Genomic DNA, 15,700 nt, shown 5'->3' on the forward strand with positions numbered 1-15,700 from the left:
TTTGCCCAGCACGGGGATATTGAGTTATATAAGATAAAGTCATAAACATGTTTGTCTGAGTCTTCTATCAAAAGTTACAGCGATTTATATGAAGTTGTTCAAAAACGCTTTATTTCGCCAAGACAGTGTGTTTCTCACTGTTACATGCATTTGAATGGGAAACTCGCCTGAAACAAAGTATAGGTTTTCATTATGTGAATAATTTTAAAATCTTAGCTCAAACGGCTGCAAAACCTGTTTGCCCAGCACGGGGATATTGAGTTATATAAGATAAAGCCATAAACATGTTTGTCTGAGTCTTCTATCAAAAGTTACAGCGATTTATATGAAGTTGTTCAAAAACGCTTTATTTCGCAAAGACAGTGTGTTTCTCACTGTTACATGCATTTGAATGGGAAACTCGCCTGAAACAAAGTATAGGTTTTCATTATGTGAATAATTTTAAAATCTTAGCTCAATCGGCTGCAAAACCTGTTTGCCCAGCACGGGGATATTGAGTTCTATAAGATAAAGCCATAAACATGTTTGTCTGAGTCTTCTATCAAAAGTTACAGCGATTTATATGAAGTTGTTCAAAAACGCTTTATTTCGCCAAGACAATGCGTTTCTCACTGTTACATGCATTTGAATGGGAAACTTGCCTGAAACAAAGTATAGGTTTTCATTATGTGAATAATTTTAAAATCTTAGCTCAATCGGCTGCAAAACCTGTTCTGTTTGCCCAGCACGGGGATATTGAGTTCTATAAGATAAAGCCATAAACATGTTTGTCTGAGTCTTCTATCAAAAGTTACAGCGATTTATATGAAGTTGTTCAAAAACGCTTTATTTCGCCAAGACAGTGTGTTTCTCACTGTTACATGCATTTGAATGGGAAACTCGCCTGAAACAAAGTATAGGTTTTCATTATGTGAATAATTTTAAAATTTTAGCTCAATCGGCTGCAAAACCTGTTTGCCCAGCACGGGGATATTGAGTTATATAAGATAAAGCCATAAACATGTTTGTCTGAGTCTTCTATCAAAAGTTACAGCGATTTATATGAAGTTGTTCAAAAACGCTTTATTTCGCCAAGACAGTGTGTTTCTCACTGTTACATGCATTTGAATGGGGAACTCGCCTGAAACAAAGTATAGGTTTTCATTATGTGAATAATTTTAAAATCTTAGCTCAAACGGCTGCAAAACCTGTTTGCCCAGCACGGGGACATTGAGTTCTATAAGATAAAGTCATGAATACGTATATCTGAATCTTCTATCAAAAGTTACAGCTATTTATATGAAGTTGTACAAAAACGCTTTATTTTGTCAAGACAGTGGGTTTTAGAGTCTTCATCATTAATTCTCTGGTTGCTTCATTTTTCTATCCTATATCAGATATTTTAAAGGTTAGCTTAGGTAAAGTTCCATTCTCATGGTGAGAAGTGCTTTATGTGTGTGTGCGCGTGTCATGAACGGCTATAAAAGGCCTATAATTAAAGAACAAAGCGGGGTTTGAGTTCGAGTTGCGGCAGACTGTCACTACTTGTAAATGGAACGCAGCCTTCCTACGGCGGACAGCTAATAACAGGAATCGGACGCGGTCCAGCCAAGTCCACAGCAACCACCATAGCAACCGCCTAGCATGACCTTAAAAACATATTCTGTCTTCATAACTATCAAAATCGTGAAATGATTTGCAAAGTGTGAAAGTGTTACAGCTGCAGAGAGCTATGGCGGTATCTATGGAAGCTGTTTACATAGCTAATAATATACGATGTAACCATGGAGACAGTCAGTCACTTGAGCTAGCGGTGCATGTTTACTACAGTGAATAAGGTGATTGAGTGCACAGCGTCCACACTCTGCAGGGGGTAAAGACATTACTTCAATATTATTTTATATTGATATATATTAGCCTTCTGTTGACCATCACCTCAGGTTCACCATTACAGTTTCAGATTACAGATGCACACTGTCTAAACACATTCAAAAACTCATGTCTCAGAAATAAGCACAGCTGTTCATGTTTGTCATTAGAGTTTTATTTGTAAGAAAATTATGAACTTCATATTGTGCATTAAATAAAAGAACATTTCACAACTCTGAGTCAACAGAAACAGGTAACAGAAATGTCTCTAATGTGTACAGTGTAGTGTAAGCATTAAAAGATCATAAAGGAAAAACTAACATTTATGTGAAACTAATTGTAATAAAAATGAGCAGGTGCTTTATAGATTTAAAAGAAAGAATCTGAAAACAACACTTTTTTGGTCTAAGTGATCAAAGTAGAAAACAGAACTGATGTTCAAGAACAAACCGTAGCTGCACTAATATTACACATCTCGATCGTTGTACTGAACAGACATTGTTGCTTTTAAAACCACATGCAGTGTGTGACCATGACTGTTCACTGAGACCATGAACGCCACTTCGCTGAAGCATTCTTCTTCTTCTTCTTGCCATTAAATTGGAAGCAGAAGCAGCACAAGCTGATTTGATCTACTGAAAGGAAAAAGCAGAACATCTGAGTTGAAACCAGTCAGCTGAAATCATTAAGACAGGAACAAATTCAATGCAGTGTCTCAAGTGGCTTAGCCTGTTACAACTGTTGATACAAGCTAAATACGGTTAACACACAGTGTCAGGGAGCTCCAGTGTGGGAACTAGTGGCTTTAGGTTTGTAGTCATTTAACTTTCATCCATTCATTCATTTAATTCAGGAGGAAGAAATGCCAGGTTGGTGCAGGCTGGTTACATGCATTTGGTCCCATGCTGTCTTTAATTAAATGACTTGGTTCATTTTATGGCTGGGCTGTATGTGGGGTTATATCATGTTATTTGGGCAGGAGTACCTGTCCCCTGTTAGACTTAGAAAGTTTCTCCATAAGTAGAGTTTCTAACTCTTCTAGCACATCTGTGGCTGACAGCTTTTTGGTGGCTCTTTTTACCCCACATTGGTTGTGAGTGTGTAAATAGCCCCACTAGTTATTTTGGGTTGCAGTTAACTAGGGAGGAAGGGGTGGGTATGCCATGATTAGGTGAATAACAATTATATGTGATACATAAATTTCACAATGCATGCATATATCTCTATCAATTAAACCTGGCCTGAGGGCTGCCATTTTTTACATTCAGTTATTTCTCTTAGAAATGTTGGAACTAAATAATGAATGTGTTACAGTTAAAGTGAAACACTGGTCAGTGTAAATGGCTCATTGGGACACAGAAACCTTTAAATTAAACCTGATATCTAGTGTCAAACAATATCAAAGCTGTAAAAGATGTTTACATTCAGAATTTATAAAACTATGATTGTAAATAAATTCAAACAAGTGAGCTTTTCTCTTTGTGCTGAATATCAACACTGTGGTTTCTTAGACTGTAAGCTTTACTTTAGTGCAACCAGTTGCAGAAGCTGCCACTCCAAATGTCTTTTGATAACAAGAAAAAAATACCTTTTCAGTACACGGCCTGAAGTTCTTCTCCGAAATCTTCTGCAATCGGCTTTGTCTGCTGGTTTGAAGACAATAAACCATAAAAAAGATGATTTAGTCACTTTGTCTGCGTCATGCAGCTCGAATGTGTCGTGTAACAATGTTGAATAGCCGTCGTTATCCCTCTGCTGCGTCAGTAGGATTGTACTGTACAGCATCTCATTGATATGTGAGGAATGCTAATGTAACACGATAACAGACTTACATCATTAAAATATAAAGTACAGGAGATATTTAGATATTTTTTATATTTATATTACATTTTATAGCTGACGGATATTACTAAATAGATAGAATTTACTAAATAGCTGGATGAACATGAAAAATATGTCTATAATAACAAATGACCATGAGAGCCAGTATAATTAATTCAGCTGGACACTCAAAAGACGTCCTTAAATGCTCTTTAAGTGGCAGAACAGATGAACAAACAGTTAATCGCTTACTTGAGATGAAATCTGCTCAGCTACTTTGAAAACAGCTTCTAACTGGTTCCTCCTTTAACAGGATGACTGCTCAGGGGTAAGGCCATCATGCAATCCAGCAACCTTTATGGTTCTGCTTTGATTCACCAGGAACTATTAGGGAAACCTTCCAGCGCCTCCTGTGAAAGACACAGGCATAAACACACAAACATTTATTAACATGTTCCACAGTGTTCCAGTTTGATTTTCTTATCCTGTGGACAACAACGTACATGGATGCAGGTTTATTGTTAACTTTTGTAAGGTTTATTTAATGAACATATCCAGCTGCAGCTCCACTGTGATCCTGAACTGGATAAGCACTTAAGAAAATGTGTCAATAAATGGACAAACATCAACTTACTATATTTATCCAAACAGACGGGACCAATAATGCTTCGCTGAGTTAGAGACTTTAACAGACTCTTCTATGTAAGAATGTCTCGTGCTGATATACCTGCAAACTTGACAACAAAGGTTTTTCAGACTACATGTAGCTGTCCTCTATGTCAGCTAACACATTTACATTTATGTCACACTTATTTCTGCTTTCCCATTTTATAATTATTACTTACATTTTGATTAGATACCTTGAGTTTGTAAATGATCAGATTACATAATTGGAATACAATGTATCCAATTCAGGGTTGCGGGAGGATGAAGCCTATCCCAGCTGATACAGGACAAAGACAGGCTGCCAGTTTATTGCAGGGCTAATACAATATGTGTAACAGAAAATCCACTTAAATGTTTGATATTTCTTATAATAATCATAATTATGACTATTATTTAAAGGTTTCTTCATAAATACATTTTGATTTTTTATAACCCCTAAAATATAAACCTGAGCTGTTTCAGATTCTGACCTCTGACCTCAGTGACCTGGCTGTGTCCTCACTGCAGCTCCCTCTTGGAAGTACGTCTGCTTCTTGTCTTCCCCCAGTGTTGACCGCCTGATATCAAGATATCACGTACTGTAACTGAGGAACAAAAAAGGACAAACACTTGCCTTCATTTAAAAGTACATTCATACAGAGATAATCTATGGAAACACACTAGTTCACAGTTTGGGAGGAACCAGTTCCTGTGAAACATTTCTGTATATGAACATCATGTGGAGAATGAATGAAATGAGTTCTTCAGGTGACTCAGCAGTCCCACACTGACAAATGAAATCTAGTTAAACTATTAAGCATATTTGCTCTTCTGAAATCTGTGTTAAACAACAACAAACATAAATTAGTAACAAAAACTACAGCTGAGTATAGGCTTTACAAACCACCAGCAGCCATAATGCTAAATTTTAATCTTCAAATGTTTCTGAGCTGTCTTCAACCTGCTTTTAGCACATTAAAGTCTCAATAAATAAAGTCAATGCAGACTCAATCCTAAATGTTCAGCACACAGAGACACAGAGGTACTGTTTAAAGTTTAGTGTTAACTTGAGTCACTGATCATTCACAGTATTACAGAGTCTGGCAGTCTTTGCATGATGTCCACGTCACTGTAAGTTTCTAGCTGACTCTCAGGTGTGCCAGCAGGAAAGAGTAATAATAACCTGCATCCTGAGGTTTGTCATGCAGGATTAAAGGAGCCAAGCTTTGTTCACACAGCTAGGATTGTATTTTACACTGACCCTGGGTCAGTATCAACTTCAAGAAGACAGCTGTAACTGTTGATAGAAGAATCACACACACATATTTATGGCTTTGCCTTATAGAATTCAGCATCTCAGTGCTCAGGAAATAGGTTTTGCAGCTGTTTGAGCTAAGATTTTCAAGTTATTCACAAATTAAAACCTATACTTTGTGTCAGGCAAGAACTAAATTCAAATGCATGTAACAGTGAGAAACGCACTGTCTTGGCGAAGTAAAGCGTTTCTCATCAACTTCATAGAGCTTGCTGTAACTTTTGATAGAAGACTCAGACAAAGATATTCATGGCTTTATCTTATAGACTTCAATATCCCCCCAATGTGTGTGTGAGTCTTCTCTCCATCTTTGATGGATCAGATCATCATAATCAATGGGTCCTGAGGTGGGCGGGACTGTCTCTGGTGATGTCACCATGAAGGAACAGCATCTGGCACGTGTTGCTGAAACATCCCAGTACACTGGTGTAGTTTCCTCTCCAGCTGTTTGACATTTGACACTTCAACATTAAGGGGAAGAAGAAGAAACAGTGTTAGGTCAGGTGACCACATGGTTTCTAAAGTAACTGACAGGAAGTAACCAGGCCGTTAGAAATGGATGGCATGTGTTTAGAGTTACTGGAGTTGGGTAACTCTACTTACCAAAAGCAGAAGCACACAGATGAAGGATCAGATGCTGAATGTTGCAGGAACATGCTCGTGCGGTGGTCATTCAGTGCTGCTCCGGCAGGTTAGACAGTCCAAGACTGATATACTGCCCATCTGAGAGTTTGAAAACACACATGCAAAGATTTATTTTGTATTACAGTCAAAGTTGGATGTTCATTTTTGTCCTTTAAAAATGTTTGTGTATTTGAAAGCGCTAACATTTAAGGATGACTTGGATCGTCTCCTTTAAAGGGGAGACAAGTGTATCCACTGATCCACGTCACTTTACCTGGATGATGACTCCTCTCCCCCTCACTCAGAAACGCTCCTAATATAACCAAGCAAATAAATAATATTGAAGATTTACTTACATCATTACAAAAACAGGAAAAACATCTCCCTTTGATTCTATTTCTCCATTCCTGCTGAACATCAGGCAACAAATATCTCAATAAATCACAGTAAAATGTAAAGCACATGTTTTCTCTGCTTTGTCTAACCTCTGCAGAGCCTCTGTCAAGAAAAACATATCTGTAAGCATAAAACAAATATACATTTCATAACACGTCACTGGACAAACCTCGGTCAGTTGATTTCCTCTGTGCAGTGCAGACGAACATCAGTCAGCAAGTCAAGGTGGTGAGATGGACTGGTGTCCTTTGTGACTCTGCTGGTTCTTCTGAGGAAATACCACTGTCTCTCCACACCGTCACCATCTGTGAGCACAAACTGCTGCTCTGCTCTGCCAGCATGTAGGAAATCACATATCACACACACAGGGGTGAAGAAACATTAGAACTCAACTTTGGATACTTTAGATCTAAACAGATCAAAGTAGCTCTTAGCTTCAACAATCAGTGAACAGACAAACAATGATACCATACTGATTCTGTATGAATACAATATGGTATTTTCAATACAGGTGTCAAATTAATTTACTAAAACTAATACAGATATATGTATCTTTTTTTTTTTGATAAATTCATTTGCTAAATTATAAGAATATATATTTTTTCATTTAACAATTGCAACTGAAAGAAATTAAATATTGAACAAAAATATATTGTCACATTCTGAGCATGCTCAGCATGCTGACAGACTTGAAGTTGCTACAGATTTTAAGAAGTGATAATTATAGGGAAAAAACTTCTCTTTTTCATCCGTTTAATCAAACATTTGATGCCTTAGATGTCTCAGTCCTATAGCATTCTGCAACTACAACTAAGCTGAAGCTTGGATTTGGCTGCAGGTGCCCTGTACATCCTTCTCAACATGTGGGTACCATTTAATCACACTTCTTCCTGAGCTTTGCTTCGTCACAAGACCAAAGGTGGCATCCCGTGTCACGGTCATATCATCATCCAGAAGAAACATTTGAAGAAACATCATGGAGAAGAAACATTTACGCGCCTCCCGGTTTTGTTTTCTGATCCTGCAAAAAGACTGAGGACAACAAAGCCCAGAGAACACGAGATACACAACATCCAACATTCAGACTCAACAGCCTCCATAAATGAAGAGCACCAGGTTGGTTCAGTTATAGTAGATGTCATGGAATTTTTTAAATAAAGTCTGCAACACAGAAAGAGCTGTGATCATGCTATTTATTACTGTGCACAGGAGAGCAAACACACATCAAACATCACAGTTCAGTCATGTCAGCTCTGCCACTTCACGTGTCTCGCTATGAAACCTAACGGATCAATGGTTATGCTGTTTTGTGCCCTTGACGTTATCAGCACCTGTAAAGGGAGTTGTTTTCTCAAACTGCTGAAGTAAGTTCATCTAGTTTTAGAAACTTTCATTGAACAGTCTATAACAGTGTCACAACTAAGCATATGCATAAGCACTTAAATGCTTTAAATGAGAATAACATACAATTTCTATTACAGGAGCTAGAGCCTGTCCCAGTAGTCATAGGTAGAGCACACCTGGACAGGTCACCAGTCTGTCAGAGGACTAACACAGATGCAGCCTGACTCAATCCTAAATGTTCAGCACACAGAGACACAGAGGTACTGTTTAAAGTTTAGTGTTAACTTGAGTCACTGATCATTTGCAGTATTACAGAGTCTGGCAGTCTTTGCATGATGTCCACGTCACTGTAAGTTTCTAGCTGACTCTCAGGTGTGACAGGTGTGCCAGCAGGAAAGAGTAATAATAGCCTGCATCCTGAGGTTTTTCATTCAGGATTAAAGGAGCCAGGCTTTGTTCACACAGCTAGGATTGTATTTTACACTGACCCTGGGTCAGTATAAGTATCATACAGTTTAAACGAAGCACTGAAACTTGCACATATTTATTACAGATGCACTGAAGCTAATCGAGATATTTGCTGTCAGTCTGTGGCTGCGATTAAACACTTTACTGGAAACTTTATTAACTAGTAACTTCGTCAGTCATGACAGAAGCTAATATTTCTGTGCTAACATCGTTTAAACAGTAACAGCTTTACTCCAATATAAGCTAACGTTTACACCATAACTTTAAGCTAGCACCATAAAGACGGTATAACATCTACAAATGCATATTAAAGCTGTTATATTAGCACTCGGTGTATTACTAACATAACCACATTAACATTATTGACACTCGCTGGTCTGACTTTTAATAGTCATTCTATAAATGCTGTCCGTTTAAACGGTCTTACCTGTACACACTGCTGTATCCACCGGATTGCAGCCAGAGTGGATTCTGGAGTCTTCCCACGCTCCTGTTAGTGATCCTCCATCTGGATGGATGATAACAACCTTCTGAACAATCTAGCAGGAGATGGTCCATATCTAGGGGATATGGACTGATAACAGCCGAAGCGGGTGAATAAAGTCACCCAGTCGCTAGCTGTGCGATTACCCAGCATACACCAGCACAATATTAGGCACAGCACCACCATAGACATTTTCAGTGGTTTTGATTGCAGGACATGGTTATCTTACCTTGTAAAATGCATGACAATAAAACAGCTAACCACCATAAAATGGTATTGTGTATGTATGTATGTGCATGTGTGTGTGTGTGTGTGTGTGTGTGTGTGTGTGAGAGAGAGAGAGAGAGAGAGAGAGAGAGAGAGAGAGAAAGAGAGAGGGGGGGGGGGGGGAGAGAGAGATCAAAGGCGTGCGCTTATGTTTTTTCTTGATCAAGAGTGTGCCTCCTCTCTCTTATTGGATGTATGGTATAGCATGTTTATTCAGGTGCACCTTTGAAGTCTATGAGAATACTTTGCAGCCTGGTCTGAGTGGTCATTTCTGCACAGACACAATGAAGCGTGCACTCAGTTTAGAGGAGGCTGTTGCTGCAGTTTTGCACTCTCCACAAGCAGTGGAGATACTTCTGACAGCGAAGGAGAATTTTTGCCAGGCACCGAGGAGCTTTGCAGCTCATGTGCGGAGGAGGAGAAGGAGAAGGAGGAAGAAGAGCAGGAGGAAGAGACAAGACTGGAGGATGGCCAGTGGAGATCTAAAAATGGAGAAATCATGTGGCAACCCACACACGAAGAGGTCCTGCCATTTTTTCCTCCCCCCATTTTAACCCCAGGACCAACCCATTATGCAATTTGTATAGGATCAGCAGCCCTGTGAGCACTTTCCATCTTTTTTTTTGCAGAGGACATTATGCAGCTAATCCTGCATTTCACCAACCTGCAGGGGCAACAGGTCAGTAAAAGACTGGAAGGACATAGATGAGGAGTTGCAGGCTTACATGGGGCTTGTGATGCTGGCTGGCCTGTACAGGTCTCAACATGAAACGACAACAAGCCTGTGAAATGGGGAGACAGGGCTCTTCTGTTTCATGCTACCATGTCAAAAAAAAAAAAAGATTTGAGCAAATTAATCGGGCAGTAAGATTCGATGATCGTCTCTCCCGTCCAGGTCGCTGGGGGGGGGCAAGGCTGTGGTTTCCTACATCCCCAAGCAAAGAAAAAAGGTTGTCTTATTGAGCACCAGGCACCGTGAGCTACAAGTCCAGGACTCTGGGAAGAGAAAGCCCCACATCATCCTGGATTATAACAAATGCAAAGGGACTGTGGATCATTTGGACCAGGTAAGCACAATTATAAGTAATTTATTTGCCAAATTGTTTACCGTTTCTCATTGTTATAACTGATAAAGTCAGATAATGTGATTATAATAGTTTTGATATGAGATGATAGTTTTAGACTATGATAGTTTTGATAGTTACAGTAAGGAGGGGGGGGGGGGGGGGGGTCCAGTTTGACGCCCACAGGCAGGAAGAATCTCTTGCTGTATAAATCTGTTCATGTCACCTGATCATTTCTTTTTGTTTTGCAGGTTTGTGGCAACTACTCCTGCCGTAGAAGGACACGTAGGTGGCCCATGTGTCTGTTCTACCACATGATCGAGGTAAGCTGCTATAATGCTTTCATTCAAGACGGCTGTAACTTTTGATAGAAGACGCATATAAACATATTTATGGCTTTATCTTATAAAGTTCGATATCCCCGTGTTGAGCAAACAGGTTTTGCAGCTGTTTGATCTAAGATTTTCAAGTTATTCACAAAATGAATACCTATACTTTGTTTCGTGCGACAACTCCATTCAAATGCATGTAATAGTCAGAAACGCACTGTCTTGGCGAAATAAAGCGTTTACAACTTCATGAAGACAGCTCTAACTTTTGATAGGAGACTCAGATATGCGTATTTATGGCTTTATCTTATCGAATTCAATATCCCCGTGTTGAGCAAACAGTTTTAAAGCTATGTGAGCTAAGATTTTCAAGTTATTCACAAGATGAAAACCTATACTTTGTTTCGTGCGAGAACTCCATTCAAATGCATGTAATAGTCAGAAACGCACTGTCTCGGCGAAATAAAGCGTTTTTGTACAGCTTCATATAAATCGCTGTAACTTTTGATAGAAGACTCAGACAAAAATTTATCTTATAGAACTCAAGGTCCCCGTGCTGGGAAAACAGAACAGGTTTTGCAGCCGTTTGAGCTAAGATTTTAAAATTATTCACATAATGAAAACCTATACTTTGTTTCGGGCGAGTTCCCCATTCAAATGCATGCAACAGTGAGAAACGCATTGTCTTGGCGAAAGAAAGCGTTTTTGTACAACTTCATATAAATAGCTGTAACTTTTGATAGAAGACTCAGATACACATATTTATGGCTTTATCTTATAGAACTCAAGGTCCCCGTGCTGGGAAAACAGGTATCGCAGCTGTTTGAGCTAAGATTTCCAAGTTATACACATAATGAAAACCTATACTTTGTTTCAGGCGAGTTCCCCATTCAAATGCATGTAACAGTGAGAAGCGCACTGTCTTGGCGAAATAAAGCGTTTTTGTACAACTTCATATAAATAGCTGTAACTTTTGATAGAAGACTCAGACAAACATGTTTATGGCTTTATCTTATAGAACTCAAGGTCCCCGTGCTGGGAAAACAGGTATCGCAGCTGTTTGAGCTAAGATTTCCAAGTTATACACATAATGAAAACCTATACTTTGTTTCGGGCGAGTTCCCCATTCAAATGCATGTAACAGTGAGAAGCGCACTGTCTTGGCGAAATAAAGCGTTTTTGTACAACTTCATATAAATAGCTGTAACTTTTGATAGAAGACTCAGACAAGCATGTTTATGGCTTTATCTTATAGAACTCAAGGTCCCTGTGCTGGGAAAACAGTATTTGCAGCTGTTTGAGCTAAGATTTCCAAGTTATACACATCATGAAAACCTATACTTTGTTTCGGTCGAGTTCCCCATTCAAATGCATGTAACAGTGAGAAACGCACTGTCTTGGCGAAAGAAAGCGTTTTTGTACAACTTCATATAAATAGCTGTAACTTTTGATAGAAGACTCGGATACACATGTTTATGGCTTTATCTTATGGAACTCAAGGTCCCCGTGCTGGGCAAACAGGTTATGCAGCCGATTGAGCTAAGATTTTAAAATTATTCACATAATGAAAACCTATACTTTGTTTCAGGCGAGTTCCCCATTCAAATGCATGTAACAGTGAGAAATACACTGTCTTGGCGAAATAAAGCGTTTTTGAACAACTTCATATAAATCGCTGTAACTTTTGATAGAGGACTCAGAAACACATGTTTATGGCTTTATCTTATAGAACTCAATATCCCAGTGCTGGGCAAACAGGTTTTGCAGCCGTTTGAGCTAAGATTTTAAAATTATTCACATAATGAAAACCTATACTTTGTTTCAGGCGAGTTTCCCATTGAAATGCATGTAACAGTGAGAAACGCACTGTCTTGGCGAAATAAAGCGTTTTTGTACAACTTCATATAAATAGCTGTAACTTTTGATAGAAGACTCAGACAAACATGTTTATGGCTTTATCTTATAGAACTCAATATCCCCGTGCTGGGCAAACAGAACAGGTTTTGCAGCCGATTGAGCTAAGATTTTAAAATTATTCACATAATGAAAACCTATACTTTGTTTCAGGCGAGTTCCCCATTCAAATGCATGTAACAGTGAGAAATACACTGTCTTGGCGAAATAAAGCGTTTTTGAACAACTTCATATAAATCGCTGTAACTTTTGATAGAGGACTCAGAAACACATGTTTATGGCTTTATCTTATAGAACTCAATATCCCAGTGCTGGGCAAACAGGTTTTGCAGCCGATTGAGCTAAGATTTTAAAATTATTCACATAATGAAAACCTATACTTTGTTTCAGGCGAGTTTCCCATTCAAATGCATGTAACAGTGAGAAACGCATTGTCTTGGCGAAATAAAGCGTTTTTGAACAACTTCATATAAATCGCTGTAACTTTTGATAGAAGACTCAGACAAACATGTTTATGGCTGTATCTTATATAACTCAATATCCCCGTGCTGGGCAAACAGGTTTTGCAGCCGATTGAGCTAAAATTTTAAAATTATTCACATAATGAAAACCTATACTTTGTTTCAGGCGAGTTTCATATTCAAATGCATGTAACAGTGAGAAACACACTGTCTTGGCGAAATAAAGCGTTTTTGAACAACTTCATATAAATCGCTGTAACTTTTGATAGAAGACTCAGACAAACATGTTTATGACTTTATCTTATATAACTCAATATCCCCTTGCTTGGCAAACAGGTTTTGCAGCCGATTGAGCTAAAATTTTAAAATTATTCACATAATGAAAACCTATACTTTGTTTCAGGCGAGTTTCCCATTCAAATGCATGTAACAGTGAGAAACACACTGTCTTGGCGAAATAAAGCGTTTTTGAACAACTTCATATAAATCGCTGTAACTTTTGATAGAAGACTCAGACAAACATGTTTATGGCTTTATCTTATATAACTCAATATCCCCGTGCTGGGCAAACAGGTTTTGCAGCCGTTTGAGCTAAGATTTTAAAATTATTCACATAATGAAAACCTATACTTTGTCTCGGGCGAGTTTCCCATTCAAATGCATGTAACAGTGAGAAACGCATTGTCTTGGCGAAATAAAGCGTTTTTGAACAACTTCATATAAATCGCTGTAACTTTTGATAGAAGACTCAGACAAACATGTTTATGGCTTTATCTTATAGAACTCAATGTCCCCGTGCTGGGCAAACAGGTTTTGCAGCCGTTTGAGCTAAGATTTTAAAATTATTCACATAATGAAAACCTATACTTTGTCTCGGGCGAGTTTCCCATTCAAATGCATGTAACAGTGAGAAACGCATTGTCTTGGCGAAATAAAGCGTTTTTGAACAACTTCATATAAATCGCTGTAACTTTTGATAGAAGACTCAGACAAACATGTTTATGGCTTTATCTTATAGAACTCAATGTCCCCGTGCTGGGCAAACAGGTTTTGCAGCCGTTTGAGCTAAGATTTTAAAATTATTCACATAATGAAAACCTATACTTTGTTTCAGGCGAGTTTCCCGTTCAAATGCATGTAACAGTGAGAAACACACTGTCTTGGCGAAATAAAGCGTTTTTGTACAACTTCATATAAATAGCTGTAACTTTTGATAGAGGACTCAGACAAACATGTTTATGGCTTTATCTTATAGAACTCAATATCCCCGTGCTGGGCAAACAGGTTTTGCAGCCGATTGAGCTAAGATTTTAAAATTATTCACATAATGAAAACCTATACTTTGTTTCAGGCGAGTTCCCCATTCAAATGCATGTAACAGTGAGAAATACACTGTCTTGGCGAAATAAAGCGTTTTTGAACAACTTCATATAAATCGCTGTAACTTTTGATAGAGGACTCAGACAAACATGTTTATGGCTTTATCTTATAGAACTCAATATCCCCGTGCTGGGCAAACAGAACAGGTTTTGCAGCCGATTGAGCTAAGATTTTAAAATTATTCACATAATGAAAACCTATACTTTGTTTCAGGCGAGTTCCCCATTCAAATGCATGTAACAGTGAGAAACACACTGTCTTGGCGAAATAAAGCGTTTTTGAACAACTTCATATAAATCGCTGTAACTTTTGATAGAGGACTCAGAAACACATGTTTATGGCTTTATCTTATAGAACTCAATATCCCAGTGCTGGGCAAACAGGTTTTGCAGCCGATTGAGCTAAGATTTTAAAATTATTCACATAATGAAAACCTATACTTTGTTTCAGGCGAGTTTCCCATTCAAATGCATGTAACAGTGAGAAACGCATTGTCTTGGCGAAATAAAGCGTTTTTGAACAACTTCATATAAATCGCTGTAACTTTTGATAGAAGACTCAGACAAACATGTTTATGACTTTATCTTATATAACTCAATATCCCCGTGCTGGGCAAACAGGTTTTGCAGCCGATTGAGCTAAAATTTTAAAATTATTCACATAATGAAAACCTATACTTTGTTTCAGGCGAGTTTCCCATTCAAATGCATGTAACAGTGAGAAACACACTGTCTTGGCGAAATAAAGCGTTTTTGAACAACTTCATATAAATCGCTGTAACTTTTGATAGAAGACTCAGACAAACATGTTTATGGCTTTATCTTATATAACTCAATATCCCCGTGCTGGGCAAACAGGTTTTGCAGCTGTTTGAGCTAAGATTTCCAAGTTATACACATAATGAAAACCTATACTTTGTTTCAGGCGAGTTCCCCATTCAAATGTATGCAACAGTGAGAAACGCACTGTCTTGGCGAAATAAAGCGTTTTTGTACAACTTCATATAAATAGCTGTAACTTTTGATAGAAGACTCGGATACACATGTTTATGGCTTTATCTTATAGAACTCAAGGTCCCCGTGCTGGGAAAACAGGATTTGCAGCTGTTTGAGCTAAGATTTCAAAGTTATACACATAATGAAAACCTATACTTTGTTTCGGGCGAGTTCCCCATTCAAATGCATGTAACAGTGAGAAACGCACTGTCTTGGCGAAAGAAAGCGTTTTTGTACAACTTCATATAAATAGCTGTAACTTTTGATAGAAGACTCGGATACACATGTTTATGGCTTTATCTTATAGAACTCAAGGTCCCCGTGCTGGGAAAACAGGATTTGCAG

General features: G+C 38.3%; 2 long non-coding RNA genes across 5 annotated transcripts; both read right to left on the reverse strand.

Annotated features, from left to right (window-relative positions):
• Positions 1–1,460: 1,460 nt before the first annotated feature.
• On the reverse strand, positions 1,461–5,043 carry LOC145429782 (uncharacterized). Its single transcript, XR_013910117.1, has 4 exons — positions 4,806–5,043; positions 3,922–4,079; positions 3,437–3,494; positions 1,461–2,483 (listed from the first exon to the last, which is right to left on the reverse strand). It is a non-coding gene; the product is annotated as an uncharacterized LOC145429782 (long non-coding RNA).
• Positions 5,044–5,538: 495 nt separating this feature from the next.
• LOC145429764 (uncharacterized) lies at positions 5,539–9,140 on the reverse strand. Of its 4 annotated transcripts, XR_013910100.1 has the most exons (6): positions 8,889–9,140; positions 7,521–7,681; positions 6,819–6,980; positions 6,528–6,566; positions 6,233–6,352; positions 5,539–6,090 (listed from the first exon to the last, which is right to left on the reverse strand). It is a non-coding gene; the product is annotated as an uncharacterized LOC145429764 (long non-coding RNA). The 4 variants fall into 4 exon arrangements; XR_013910086.1 differs by lacking the exon at positions 8,889–9,140 and having other exon boundaries at positions 6,458–6,566; positions 7,521–8,882; XR_013910094.1 differs by lacking the exon at positions 8,889–9,140 and having other exon boundaries at positions 6,819–6,975; positions 7,521–8,881.
• Between the last annotated feature and the right edge of the window lie 6,560 nt (positions 9,141–15,700).

Source organism: Astatotilapia calliptera, chromosome 1 (genome assembly GCF_964374335.1).
Source record: "Astatotilapia calliptera chromosome 1, fAstCal68.1, whole genome shotgun sequence".
In the NCBI taxonomy this organism is placed as follows: Eukaryota; Metazoa; Chordata; class Actinopteri; order Cichliformes; family Cichlidae; genus Astatotilapia; species Astatotilapia calliptera.